Below are 16,173 nucleotides of genomic sequence, written 5' to 3' on the forward strand. Positions count from 1 at the left end.
TTGCTCATACAATGAGGGTGTATATATAACCAATAGGGTGATGCTTCACCTTTCTTGTGACTCTTTGACTACCCTCATGATTGTTTGACTTCCTATGACTTTTTGAGTTTACATGACTCTTCATATTCTATACATGTCCTTTGGACTCGCAGTTTACAATACATTTTGAATAAGGATTTACATAATCCACAAAAGTGATGTGGCACATGCTGACTCATGACATAACATGACATGACAGTGATGACATGGACTACATGATGACATGCAATGTCAAGTATTTCTTGCTTCTTCTTGCTATATGTATTCTTGAGAATGCTCTTCTGTCCACCTCCATATGGCTTAGAGATAAGGAGTCTTCAGTGATATCTGATCTTGAGCAACAATAAAAAACTGGTGTCCCTTTGCTTTCTTCTTATTGATCTTCTTGTATATTAAGCTATAAAGGTGTCTTCTTGCATGTTCCCCTTCTCCATCTTCTTCTTCATCATCATGTCATGGTATGATAGAGTACCTGCATCTGCAATTCACTCATGACAAGACGAGATCGATCCGATAAACCCTAGTCTAACATGTTGCATGACAATCCATTGACTGAGCTGGAACCAGGTGGAAGGCCGAGGCAGAGGTTTAGTGATTGCCCAATTACAAAACTCAGTCAATCAGGTGTCAGGCTTGATCCTTGATACTGCACAATAAGTAGTTTAGGCTGGTCTGAGCAAGAAATTTGCGTAGTTTGGGAGATTAGGGAGCTAGAATGAGGGCTTAAGCACTAATTTTTCCCACTACGCAATTCTAGAAGGAAGAGGAGGCTAGATGATTGCGTAGTTGTGCATTTCAAGGGGTCAAGACTGGGTATTGAGCCTTGTAATTGTGTAGTACTGACTAGGAAATAGGGAGAAATTGCACAGTTTTTGGGGTCAGAGGTTGAGCTTCAGCACTGGGATTACACAATGCACATTCCTGGGAGGTAGGACTTACACATTGCGCAGTGCCAAGAGGTAGGGTTGTAGCTTGAGGGATGATATTGTGCAATGCACAGTTCAAGAGGGTTGGATGAGGCTAAGTTGCTTGGTTGGGAGTCTTTCCGAATTTGGCTAAGTGTGGGATCGATGAAGATGATGTGAAAAGTGATGAGACTTGACTGTGATCACACCCTTGGAACACTTGACAAAACAACATAGATCATCCAGAACACATGAAAAATAGATTCCCTCAGTGCAACAACTTTGTGATGACAAGTGTGACACCAAAGATACACTTTGCAACTATCGTGATGACACTTGTGGGACAGTGCTTAAAACTTTAGAAATGAGTGTGAAAAATTTTTACATGGTAAGAATAAATCATTTAGACAAAGATAACTCCTTGAAACCACAAAAACAAGCTTAAATATTTTCCTTGGCAATAACTATCAACAAGAGAGAGGAAGACATTTATGCCTTGGAAAGGCAAGTAATCATGCCTAGTGAGTGTTCAATTGTAGGTGTTTCAAGGTTCTTCTATTGCAGAGGGAAGAGAAGGTGAACCTATAGGAGAGGGGTAATAATACTACTCTGATAAAAACACACAGAGAGGGGTAATATTACTACTCTGATAAAAACACACACAAACGATAGGTATTCGTCTAACATCCAGCTAAATAGTCCACAAATATGCGACGAGCATTACAACCATTACAACACATTCTCAATATGATAAGAACTAAAATAATTGAAATAGTTCAACTACTTTAGTATAGCTTAAAGAAAACATGAATCAGAAACATTCACATAACAGTCTTACAAACATTCATAATCCATGCATGAAGAACGTGATGGCCATTAGGCTTCATATATTAAGTAAAATTCCCCAGACACGTATATACAATGAACACCATTGACTCTAATAATGGAGTGTTGGAGCCACTACTTGTTCCCAAAAAGAACTAGCATGTCTCTTTGATGCCTTGCGAGAGGAGCCAAGGTGAAAACTCCTTTGCTCATACAATGAGGGTGTATATATAATCAATGGGGTGATGCTTCACCTTCCATGTGACTGTTTAACTATCCTCATGACTATTTGAATTCCTATGAATACTTGACATGACTCTTGATATTTTGTACATGTCCTTTGGACTCCCACTTTAAATACATTTTGAATAGGGATTTACATAATCCACAAAAGTGATGTGGCACATGGTGACTCGTGACAGGACATGAAATGACACTGATGACATGGTAATATCAAGTCTTTCTTGCTGCTTCTTGCTATATGTCTTCTTGAGAATGCTCTTATGTCCACCTCCATATGGCTTAGAGATGAGGAGTCTTCAGTGATATCTGATCTTGAGAAACAATCGCAAAATGGTGCCCCTTTTCTTTTTTCTAATTGATCTCCTTGTATATTTAGCTATAGAGGTGTCTTCTTTCATGTTCCCCTTCTCCATCATATTGTCATGGTATGAAAGAGTACCTGAATCTGTAATTCACTCATGATAAGACGACATTAGTCCGATAAACCCCTAGTCTCACATGTTGCATGAAAATCCATTGACTGAGATGGAACCGGGTGGAAGGCTAAGGGAGAGGTTTAGTGATTGTGCAATTGTACAACTCAATCAGTTAGGGGTCAGGCTTAAGCCTTGAGATTGCGCAATGCATAGTTTAGGCTGGTCCGAGCAAGAAAATTTCGTAGTTGGGGAGCTCAGGGAGCTAGGCTGAGGGCTTAAGCACTGATTTTACCAACTACGCAATTCCAAAAGGAAGAGGAGGGTAGATGATTGCGCAGTTGTGAGGCTCAAGGGCCCAGGGCTAGGGATTGAGCCTTGCGATTGCGTAGTGTGCAGTACTGACTAGGAAAGAGGGAGAAATTGCACATATTTTGGGGTCATAGGTTGAGCTTGAGCACTGTGATTACGTAATGCATAGTCTTAGGAGGTAGGAACTACACATTATGCAGTGCCAAGAGGTAGGGCTGTATCTTGAGGGATGATACTGTGCAATGTGCAGTTCAAGAGGGTTGGGTGAGGCTAAGTTGCTTGGTCGGGAGTCTTTCCGAATTTGGCTAAGTGTGGGATCGATGAATCTGATGTAAAAAGTGATGAGACTTGAATGTGATCACACACTTGGAACACTTGACGACACAACATAGATCATCCAGGACACATGAAAAAAATTCCTGTCGGTGCAACAACTTTGTGCTGACAAGTGTGACACCAAAGATACACTTTGCGACGACCATGATGACACTTATGGGACAGTGCTTAAAACTTTGGAAATGAGTGTGATGGATTTTTACATGGTAAGAAAAACTCATTTAAACAAAGATAACCCTTTGAAACCACCAAAACAAGCTTACATACATCGTACACCACTTAACATGTGAAAATACGACACTTTGATTTCCTTGCAAATGGGAGAAAAACACTTATAAAAAACACATAAAATGAGTCTCAATGTTTGTGACGACAATATGCAAGATCAAGGTAGGCTCCAAAATTTGGGTGTAGGCCAAAATTTTGGAGGGTGTTGTAGTAGCGACAACACTTGGTGAAACACTTATAGAATTCCAGCTTCTTTGTCTTGGTTGATTATTTTTTGCAAGGTCTCAGTTCTTCAGGGAGTATTGATTCATCATTCAAATCAATTTGGCTTCCCCATTTACCTCATGAATAAACATGGTCCCCTTTTTTCCCTCTTGGTTGAACAAAAATGTAAGACTAACCACATCGCAATGTTTCGAATCAGAAAGGGTAGTATAATTTGTGAGCTTTAGATTTTCAGAGTATGGTTTTTCATCTCTGTTGTTGCTCCATTGCCAACAGACTTGGACAATACCTTGATGGAGTTACTACAGGAACACAAACATTGCTTTGAAGGCTAGCAAGCCTGAACAATACCCCGACAAAGTTGTTTTCTTCACCTCTTTGCGTAGGAAGCCTTTCTCTTCTTTCGCCTTTATTTATTTATTTTTATATACGATTGTGCATAGGAACTTATTAATTTTATGGGAAGAAGATGGATCTCAACTTATTGAGAGCACGAGAGGTTGTTCCTTCATAGAAGCATATAGAGACCTCTGATTTAGGTTTGCTCATTTTGGTTTTTCTTCTTTTCTTCCTCTATTGATTGGACAAGCATGAAAACACCAAAACATAAGGAACCGAGTAGACACAGTTATCATGGTTCAACACAAACCTCTCCTTATGGACGAATCATATTTTCCGTTAGAACATCATTGACCAAAATATCTAACCAAAATAAAGAAGGAGGACTGAAGGTTAGCCAAATGTTGTAGTGTCACAAGACTCTTTTCAACTTAGCCACACACAAAGAATTTGGAGAGAACGTTCACACACGACGATTATTTATAAAAACAAAAAAAAAACACAAGACCAAACAGACAACAAACAAGAAAACGAACTAAGTACATAGGGTAGGGAAAAACCTCGGATTGTCATTGAAAATACTATTTTAAATTTTGGCCGTTAACATGAAAAGAGTCAATCTTCTCATCTAGAGATTGAAGACGATATGTGCATTGATGAAGCTTATCGTGGATAGTGAATGGTCTGATTTAGAGGGATTGAAACTTAGTGTGTTTTCCTTTGTCCTCATGGGCTTTGTACCACTTTAAGACTAGGTCACCCATACCAAATTCATTCTTCCCTGCAGAGTTCTTATCAAACCACCTCTTGATACGACTTTGGTGAAGAGGAAAAGTTACTTTTTATTTCTATCTTTCTTCCTGGAGCTTGAGGAGAGTGTCTATCTTACTCTGAACCAATAAGCACGACTTTCCCTGAGATTCTTGTGAAAGTTGAAGGGTAGGAAAATATATGTTCAAGGGTAGGATGGCTTCTTGTCCATACACCAGGAAGTAAGGAGACATATTCAGAGAAGTTTTTGGAGTGACTTGGTCAACCCATAAGGCATTCAACAAAGCAAAGTGCCAGTTCCTTTGTTCAGAGAAAACAATCTTCTTGATAATGCATATAAGGTTGTTGTTAGCGAGCTTGGCAAGACTATTTCCCTGCGGATAATAATTAGTAGAATGTTTCAATACAATGCCAATTTCCAATCCAAGATCATATAATATTAGCGATGAAAAGTATGTTTCATTTTAAAAAACGAGTGAAGTCAGAACGCTTAACTTGGAAATGATATTCTGCTTAAGGAAATGACGACTTCCTGATCATTCACCTGCTTGAGTGGCACTACTTGTGCCCATTGCGTGAAGTAATCTGTGGCAATGAGTATATAACACCGTTGCTTTGATGAGTGCGAAAAATCTCACCATTCACATCTAGGCCCCATTATTGAAATGGTTCTTCCATAACGATACGTTGCAACGATGAGGCTAACTTCTTTCCTTGACCGACACATTTCTGACATATGCGTGAGAATCTTTGAATAATCTGGGCTAATAAAAAATGGTTTGCATAACTTTCTGTGTCATTGTGTCGCTCGCAAAGTGTCCCTTAATTGGTCCATCTTGGAGATCACACAACACTCTCTCCGAATCATGTGCTTCCAGGCATCTAAGAAATACTCCATTATGGTATTTTCTGAAAAGCACCCCATGTACCAACTGGTAAGATAATTCTTTCAATATGAATACCTTCTTCTTCAATGCAGATAAGTGAGAGGGAAAAGTGCCATGCTTGAGATATTGGTGCACATCCGTGTACCAAGAGTAAGAGGTAGAAGTGGAGAAGGCTCGCTCAACAATATACATCTTGATTTCTTGCTCCCAACCAAATGGATCATATTCTTTTGCATCCACTGCTTTTGCTACTAGAAGATATAGACCACAACCCTTGATGGTGTGAAATGGCCTGAATTACAAGTCATACTCTTGCAGGGCAGTCATCATGTTTTCTCTTCTCTCACCCAGCTCTTGTTGGACAAACAATGATTTGACTACTAGGTGCGGATAAAAGATAATGCAATGATTCTTCAAGAGATAGGGAAGAAAGTGATTTACTGCCTTATAGAATGCATACACCTATTTATCAATGGAGAGATAATTAAGCTCAGTTCCTTGTAGTCTGGCACTCATAAAAGAGATTGGATGCTCATTATTCAGATCATCTTTCTGTGTAAGTACGAGGGCAAGAGAAGTGTCAGAAGCAAAGGTGTAGAGCAGAAAATATTTGTTGAAATTTGGGTTGTATAAGGTTGTTTCTTTTGTGATAGATTTCTTGATATAGGAAAACAAATGTTTTTCCCTTTTATCCCACTTGTATATTGCGTCCTTCTTTAACATCTCCTGCATAGGTTTGAAAATTTGAGCGTAATCGAAGATGAACTTGCGGAGAAAGTTGATCTTACCTAGGAAGGACTACATAGATTTCTTATTCAATTGGAAGAGAATCTACACAGTAGCTTTGACCCTCTCCGTGTCTACCTTAATCCCACTTTTTGCAATAATATGGCCCAAGATGTTTCCCTCAGACATTGCAAAAATACTCTTCCTAGGATTAAGCGATATCTCGTACTCTTGACATTGATTGAATATTTGCTTCAAATGGCATAGTTGGTCAGATCTCTTCTTTGAAAACACCTTGACATCACCAAGATACACCACCACACTATGTCTGATCAATCCACGAAACGCGATGTCCATTTGTTATCAGGAAATCGTCCACTCAGAGCTGCTAGTCCCACTAAGACTGGTAGCTATCTTAGAAACAAACAAACTAAGACTACTTTCATTTTCCTTTATGAGAAGTAGATGAGAGTGGAATGAAGGACACCAACCTCAGTCTTGCACTTGGTTCCTTGCTCGGTTCCTCTCCCTTCTGACAGATCCTTGCCGCTTCTCCTTCGTCTACCCAGCTTCAAAGAGCACCTGTGGAATCAAAGCAGCATAATACTATCGAAGAACAGAGATCTACAATCATAAACAATATAGGACCAGATGTATATTGACCACACAAATGCATATATCATTAAACATACAAGAATGCGGAGGAAAACTTGAATAGCTTTATTAATATCAAGAATAAGCAAAGAGGATTAAAACTAATTGTTCTAACCCTGCGTCATCCTCCAGCATGAAAGCCCTTCTTTCACCTCATGAAAAGCTTAGATCACCCAACACTATGATTTTCCAACAAGAAACCAACAACACTTCCTTACAAGATACAAAATTCCAGCCTCTGGATCTCTGGGATGAGGGATCCATATATAGATGATTGCAGGGGGGTGAGTCAGCTTCTGGGATTCTGATTACTGTCCTCTCTCTGATAGTTCTTGATTCGACTTGGAGATTGATGATCTCTTACTCATCCTTGGGAAAATTCAGAGAGGCAAGTGTCACAGGAGAAGTTTCTGGAAGATTCCATGATCATCCACCTCGCAAACATCTATATATGGATCCCTCATCCCAGAGATCTAAAGGCTGGAATTTTGTATCTTGTAAGGAAGTGTTGTTGGTTTCTTGTTGGAATATCATAGTGTTGGGTGATCTAAGCTTTTCATGAGGTGAAAGAAGGGCTTTCATGCTGGAGGATGATGTTGGGTCAGAAAAATTGGTTGTAATCCTCTTTGCTTATTCTTGATATTAAAAAAGCTATTCAAGTTTTCCTCCACATTCTTGTATGTTTAATGATATATGCATTTGTGTTGTCAATATACATATGGTCCTATATTGTTTATGATTGTAGATCTCTGTTCTTTGATAGTATTATGCTGCTTTGATTCCACAGGTGCTCTTTGAAGCTGGGTAGACGAAGGAGAAGCGGCAAGGATCTGTCAGAAGGGAGAGGAACCGAGCAAGGAACCAAGCGCAAGACTGAGGTTGGTGTCCTTCATTCCACTCTCATCTACTTCTCATAAAGGAAAACAAAATTAGTTTTAGTTTGTTTGTTTCTAAGATAGCTACCAGTCTTAGTGGGACTAGCAGCTCCGAGTGGACACTATATTTACCGATAACAAAATGGCAACTCCGCTGGGGAGAAAATAGATTGTTTGTTGGTCTATATTTGTTTGTTTTATAAACTTACAGACGGAGCCTGAAGTCAAGCCAGCTAACCTTCGAACTACATTTGCTATGCAAGTGCAAAGTAGATCAATGCTGCTTCAGTCTATCTCCAGGTTTTGTTTATAAACTGAACAATTGATTTGCAAACCTTCTAATTGCCCTAGTGGTGGCTCTAGTAACCTCATTAGATCATCCCCTGTGATTTCTATTTACTGTACATCATTTGCTCGGCCTAAATCCCTGAACTGAGCTGCAAACTGTGACCAAGAGCCAAGTAAAGTCTCGTCCTGGTACCATCGCACCCTCTCTTCAAGGAAACCAGTATGCATCGCACCTCCCATGTGCAGTAGGTGGGATGCATCCCTGTTTCCCTGTGTTACAGGTGCGATGATCAGAAAAGGCTAATTTTGCCTCTAGGTTTTGGTTTTTCTTCACTCTTTTTAGCTCTATTCTGGAGTTTTGCTGTCTGTGATCAGTATACCACTGTGGAAACCCCCTTCCTTTCCATCATTCCACCTCCATTGTGCAAAGAACTGTGAATGTTTTTATGTATTTTCTGCCATTTTCAGTTCTCTTTTACAAAGTAGTAGCATAGTCGAACTGTCGTCTTTTGATTTGAAAGTGTCACAAGTGTCATTTTCAGTCAAAGAAAAGAATTCTATTGTTCTTGATGGTCGATTATACAGTTACTCTTGTATTTAATTTGAATTAGTAGTTTTTCAAGTGTTGAAAGCAGTTTTCAATTCAAAATAGTAAAGTTTCATCATTATCTTCCTTTCGTTTTTGAAGAGAAATCTGTTAGTGCTATCGCTTTGAAAAGATAATTCAGATTTGTACTTAGCATTCTTCTTGTCATTCACACATTAAGAAAGCTGAAAACAAATACATGCATGTGCATTTGCATTTAGACTGCTTGTTGGTTTGATTTAGGACAGTGCATCTAGTGTGTGCTCTCTGCTCTATGTTGAAAGAATATCATCTCTCTTTCTTTAGTAGCTAGGATTTTCATTGCAAAAAGAAGATTAAATGATTGTTTATCATCTTAGATTGCATTTTAGGAATTGTACATCTACATCACGCAGTGAACCTGAAAGGCAAATTTCTTAAGAAAGATCAACTGTAAAATAAATTTAATGAACCTAAAAACGCTTTGGAACCTAACGCACAACATCTAGAAGTCTAGGCTAGAGACGTATTCCGGCGTTGTAAAGCCTGGTAACTGTCGCTTTCACTGTTGGTTGGGTGATTCCTCCTCTTTGAGATGACAAGTGCCAGTACGGACTTGTGCTCCCACATACCGTCGAGTATATATTGGGATACCACAATAGGCTATATCCTTTATCCATAGGAATCCGTGTCTGCCGCCCTATCGATCGCAATGCATTGAACACAACATTCAGGAAGATTGACTGTCGTACCATAAAAATTATTTTGTAGTTTTGTGATTGGTTTGGTAATCCCTCTATCTAGATTTCTAGAGTAGTCCCTTTCGTTCCTTTTCAGACTCCTTAAAGGAAAAGGTCCATCTGAGCACTTGTCACTTCAGGCTCATTAAAAATCGAAGGCGACTAGAGTCATCTTTTGTTTTTTCTCAACTCTTAAAAATTGAAAAAACAAGTTGTGTCAAAGCGTCTAAAATTCATTTAATTCGAAAACATCTTCCCCTTTATTTTTAGTTGATCGAGTAATCCGCAATTGTGGAAGAAATTCAATTGAAACCCTGTCGTTCGCGGAGGCTTACGAGTCAACCGTCTTTGTCCCCAGAATCAAAACTATTCTGGACAAAGCGAACTCGTTTAACTGGCTCAAAGTCCCCTGGTCGGGTTGGAACAAGTGTTCCGACACCCTCGGAGACTCCGGTTACTCCAAACATTTCTGGTACCCCTGCCTTTATAGAAGAAGTTCCGCAGCCACAAGAGGACAATAGAACTGATCCTAGTGTGAAGGTAAACACTTCTATACCTGAACCGGCTCCATCCATAGCTGATTCGGAAGGTGTTGTTCCCCAAACATTAGTCACTGCAGAATCTATACCTTCTTCGGCACCGGAAATATTTTACGGACCTGATGGTCTACCTCTTCCACCCGGTTTGATTGCTATAGAAGAGATTGTGGAGGATCCACCATCTAGTACTCCATCTGAATTTGGAGTAGGGGTCACTCTATATCCTTCTTCGTTAGAAATTAGTATACCATCATCGGAAGTTCCTGTAGAATCGCTAGGAAACCTTTTGGATAGACTAGACATGTCTGAACAACCGTTGACATCTAGGACTGTGTCATCTGACACAACAGCGGCAGAACTTCCTGCTGCTACTCCAAAAATGTTCGCCGGCATAGCATCTGTTGCAACTAGCTCTCAATCACTAGATGGGACCCATCCAGGGGCTGTTTCGACGGTATGGTCTGTTCCTGTTTGTTCGTCCGGAATAATATCTGGAATCTCTTATGTTGAGTCTCAGCAAATTGATCTTTCGCAATGTCAATTTGGGCAGTCCGGTCCTCAAAGACAAATAATTCCCTTAAGCACTGGTTTACCGCCGTATGGGGGGCAATATCCCTTTCATTGTCTCCTCCAGGAGGTCAAACATACGAGAGTTCCCAACAGAATTTAGGTTATGTTGGAATTACATCTAGTGGTTGGATGCCAATACTGCCTCAACAACCAAGAGTTGTATACTCAATGCAATAAAGTTTTCCTATGTCAAATATCCCCACTACACCAGCTATTGTGACAGTGTCGCAAGTACAAGCGTTACCTGTTGTATGCCAACCTCAAGTCTCTCAGGTCGCAATCCAACAGCCCCTTGTCCCTGCGACACCACCACAATCATCGGTTAGTGGCTCCTTAACTGGAGTGACCCAGGCTCAAACAGGTACCATTACCCCTCATCTCGGTCAAACAGCCAGTATTGGGCAACAGCACATGGTCTCGCAACCATGGTTGGTGCAATATCAACAACCACAATTCCAACAAGTTTACCAAGGATCTGAGCACCAAGTCTTTGCAAGTAATGGGCAACCGTATATTCAAAATGGACAACATCAACCATTTCATAATGGTTATGCCCATCAACCTTATCAAAGTTATCAGCATCAAATGCACTATGCTGGTATGCAAAGACCCGCGGCTCAGGCAATCCCATCTTATCCTGGGTATGCTTCGCCGAACCTGAATCAACAGTTGCCCTTCGTGGCAACTTTAGAGTTACCAGATATGAATCGGCTAACAAACGATCCAATCGCTTACACCCCTTGGTGGCCAGCGATTCCTCATAAACTTCCGTCAGATATTCCTAAATTTAATGGAAATCAGGGTGAAGATCCGTCGAATCATGTGATGACCTTTCACCTATGGTGTTCATCTAACACCCTAAATGATGATTCGATCAGGCTTCGCCTTTTTCAGCGAATGTTAACTGGTCTGGCAACAAAATGGTATATCGAATTGCCTAGAGCTTTGTTTGATAACTTCAGCACCCTAGCCAAAACCTTTTTAACCCATTTTTAGTTACCCACAAGGTATGAAACAGGAACATAGCTTCTTACCAATTTCAAGCAAACGACGGCCACTCACATATCTGATCATATTCATGAGTGGCGACGTCGTCGTAGAATGGTAAAAACATATGCTCCTGATCAGCTATTGGCTGAATGGTTTATTAAGTCGTTGTTACCTTCTATTATGGAAGATGTGGCAAAGGGAGGAGTCATCACTGAAGAGCAAGTAATTGCTTGTGCGCAATATCTAGACTTGATCTATACTCAGTCTGGCACGCTCTACGATAAAATCCCTGATGCTCCTAGACCGGAATTTTCCGTTCCTCCATCTCCTAAATCAAACAAAGACTCTCATACCGGGGTTGGCATGATAGGAACGACCAGCACGAAAATTGTAAAGGCTAAGTCGAAAAAGGCCTGTATGGTTTCAGGTCAAAATGCAAATGAAGAACTTCTCGCCTCGGAAGTAAATGCCGTGTTGACTGACAAAGGCAAAGAAACCAAGCAACCAGGAGGCAAGAAGAAAAGAAAGGGAAGAAGAAGAAACAGGAAGAGTCATCCCTTTAAAAATCTTCTGCAAACCCTTTTGGAGATAGGAAACCAAAAAGTCCATGCCTAATATGTGATGAGGATCATTGGACAAGAGAGTGTCCGTATAAAGCTGAGCTTAGATAATTCTTCAAGAATTCAAAAACCTCGGCAGTATTGACTGATTTGTTTCCAAATCCAGGAACAAATCTGGTTGCTAGTGACAATGCTTCCTCGTCCCAAGTGCTAATGTTGTCGGTTTCAAAGCAGCAAAACGATGCTTTGATATCAACAAGGAATAAAGATTACGGGAATCCACAGTTGTCGGACAACAAGGCCAATGATCAACCCAGTAGTTCGACAACAACTTCGACCGAAGTTGTGCCACCCATCATTCTTGAACTAACGATAAAGCCACCAAAGGGAGTAGTACACAAATCGACATTTAATCCTCATGCCAGAGCAGCACAACATTATAATATAGTGGAGGATCTAGCCCAATCGCCATCCGCTATGTCGACACTTGAGGTACTGCAAAATTGCCCCTCCCAAAAGCAGGCTTTATTATCAGCAATAGGTGGGATTGACCCAACGTATTCCAATCTTGTATCCTTTAATCACAAAGGATATGACCCTTAGTTACCAGCTCAACTATCTTTCCTCATTCAAGTGAAAGCCCTCAACAAAACTGTTCATCGAACAATTATTGATGAGTGGGCATCTACATGTATTTTGTCAATGAGTTGCTGGAAAACTTTAGGATCTCCACCCTTGTCGCGATCTTCGACAACATTAAAAGAATTTTATGGACGAACATACACCCCATATGGGATTTTAAGTAACTTGCAAGTCAAACTGGGGGGAAAACAGTAGAAATAGATGTTGCAGTAATTAACAGAAACCTCGATTACAACATCCTACTGGGAAGGCCCTGGATATATGCTATGGTAGCCGTTGTGTTGACCTACTTCAGGAAGATTGCATTTCCCTTTCAAGGAGGAATTACAATCGTTGACCAACAGACATTTCTCCCCAACAGTTCACAAGTTACGGGTAGCATTCCAATGATCCACGGAAGCCCTCACTCGCTTCAAAATATCGGAGTAGGCCTACTAAAAGACCCTATATTAATGGGGACTTTTTCCCTACCGCCTCCAATAAATCTAGCGGAAGTGGCAACAGTGGGAACCTGCAATATGATATCTTCTATTCAAAAGATCTCTGAAAACGATATTAAAACGGATCATCTGTAGATATTGCCTCCAAGCCCAATAGAAATCTTGTAGCAATCAATGTTTTCGGCATGGGAGGCAAACCCAAATCAACGCTTATCAAGCGTTTGGATAAATAGGTCTAAGGAATATGGCACCTCTTCAGATCCTTGGTCGCATGTACACTCTACAGATGAAGGAATCATTCAATTAATGATGATAGGAGAGGCACCATGGGAAGATTACCACCATCGTTCCCATCTTCCGTATTACCACGAAGATTATTCCACCAAACTTAATCATCCTTTAGTTTTTGATTTTCTATCAAATACTGTAAATATGGTGGATCATGAGGATAGTTCTTTTACTGTGTCAACCTCATTAAAAAAATGAAACAACTCCCTTTCCAAATCGAGTCTTTGATTGTGATCTCGTAAAATCCAAGTCGAGACTTTCAAAGATCTCGGAGGTAAACCTTCATTCCAACCACCATGTTGAATGCAATGGAGCTTGGGGGGCATGCACCTCGATTTGCATCATTATGCTGGGGGCATGAAAACTTATCACGAGCAGTGTTACCGCAGGGTTAAAGCTCGTTAAAAAATAAACCCGCAACGAGCAGTTTTTATGCGAAGTTCAAGCTCGTTAAAAATTAAACCTTAGCAATGAGAAAACGTTCCCCTAGAGTTTAAGCTCATTAAAAAATGAACCAATTTCCGGTAAATAACCATTGTGAATGCATTATCATCAGCTTTTGAGCCCTGGTCATGTTCTCATCATCACCTCCACTCTGTTTTAGCCGATCATTCACCTCCATTTGATTGTTTACCCCTTTTGAGGAACAGCTGCGAAGAGTGATCCTGTTAGCCATCCTTGTGACACTACCATGATTGGAAAATTCCAAACCTTACCTGGAATCAGCTGCTACCCGAAATTATCACTCGTTCCTCAAAAAACGAGTCTCCTTTAAGCTCTTTTCACCTGACTCGTAAAATATGAAAATATTGCCGAGCAATTGGCCTCTCCAGCTCGTTAAAGCGACCGGAAGTGCTATCCCTCCTCTAGATTTTAATCTTTTTGGACCTGAGGGATTATTACACAAAAAGATTGAGCGCTTGTCTTGTTCGGCTCGTTAAAATTACCGAAAATTCATCCCTTTCGTATTATTTTATACTTTTTCGGACTTAAGGGATTATATGACGAAAAAGGATTATTGGAGTTTCCTTTATGTCCCTTTCAGACTCTCTAAAATTGAAAAGGACCGAGTTATCTTTGTCGTTAAACTCGTTAAAACCAAATAGCGACAAACTTGTCCATACAAACAAGAATGAGTTTCAATGTCACTAGGCTCGTTAAAATATAGCAACAGGTTTGCCCGAAGGGAAAATTATAGAACAAGCATATGTTATCCTCCTCAAGCTTGACAAAAATAAAGAGGTACTGGTCAGCAATGACTGGGGAAAAATTGGGAAGAAAAATTGAAGAAACTTTATTGGTAGCAAGTCGCTCTTGAACATGACACTTTCACTCTGCATCCGAGTCAGGTTGGGTTGTTCCGTTCACTGGTCATATCACCATTGGTCCATCACACCATCCACATTTGGGGTTAATGCTACCAATCCATCATGTCAGTTTCGCCGGTATGTTCAAGAGAAGTCGCTCAGAGAATTCATCTGTGTCTCATCCGCTGCAATACATTCACGCTCCATTCTTTCATGACCACCACCCTGAACCCTGTATCATCAGATCGTTTTCACCTCCAAAATCATTTACTCCGTTCTGTGTCGTAGATGTGGGATTCATTAAGGTCCTCCTACGGCGAGTTGCTTCTTGTCGACATTAGCTCATTATCCAAGAAGTCGACTTAGGAACAACCCCTTCAGTACTTTGAAGCTTGCATGCCTCAATGGCAAGTTTCTCACTTCCGGCGACAGGTTTACATCAATGGCCTTCGACTGAAAGATTTTGCGTGGTGTTCGACGCCAAGTCCCTTATTCACACCACGCGAATTGTACTGTAGTGCCTTGAGGGTCATCATCATTATCGGTGATTCCTCTCGTGCCTATTAACAACTTACATCATTGGTTGGTAATTAGGCGATGTCTTTCCATGTTCAACTCCAGAACATATTTCACATGAATCGACTTGTACTCCGAGTGAAGATTGAACGAGTTTGAAGACCCCGGATCTAGTTTCATCCATCTGGGCTACAATATATTCAGGAAAATAAAGACATCAAATGTACATTGTTGCTGCACTGATGATCATCCGAATCAAAGGATGATGGCTCTATCAGAATCATCGATCTCCCGCACAGACGGTTGTCTGTCTTATATACATGAAAATGAATTTATAAAGTAGAGCATGGGAATGCCCGACTTAGCTAGATCATGAAAAATATTATGAAGGTATTGTATTGTATTGTATTGTATCTTATTACAGGTCGCCTTCTAGTTTGAAAAAACTTCGGATCCTCATGATAAAGCATTTCACCCGACATCAAAAGATTAACGACCTCATGCTTTAGGGGGCAACTGTTATAGACATTTTTGGGCACTACAACCCCAATCAAACATGTCCATAAACCAAGGGCTCCTAAGTCCCTAAAAGTGTTGTTCCATACCCTAAAAGAACAAGGTCAGCTGATTACATCATCTCCCGGAAGTTCTCCATGAAAAACTGCTCAGAACTGGTCAAAACTGGACCATCTCACCTGCTCCATGGTCAAAGTGTGATGCATCCCACCTAATGCACACAGGAGGTGCGAAGCATACTGAAAATCCCTTCTATGGGGTGCGATGGGTGAGAGTGGACAAATGACAGAGACAGTTTGCAAGGTGGATGATCATGGAATCTTCCAGAAAATTCTCCTGTGACACTTGCCTCTCTGAATTCGCCCAGGGATGAGTAAGAGATAATCAATCTCCAAGTGGAATCAAGAACTATTAGAGATAGGGCACTAATCAGA

The sequence above is a fragment of the Pinus tabuliformis genome, chromosome 9, assembly GCF_031772625.1.
Source record: "Pinus tabuliformis cultivar Carrire ecotype Pingquan chromosome 9, CPIR1, whole genome shotgun sequence".
NCBI lineage: Eukaryota > Viridiplantae > Streptophyta > Pinopsida > Pinales > Pinaceae > Pinus > Pinus tabuliformis.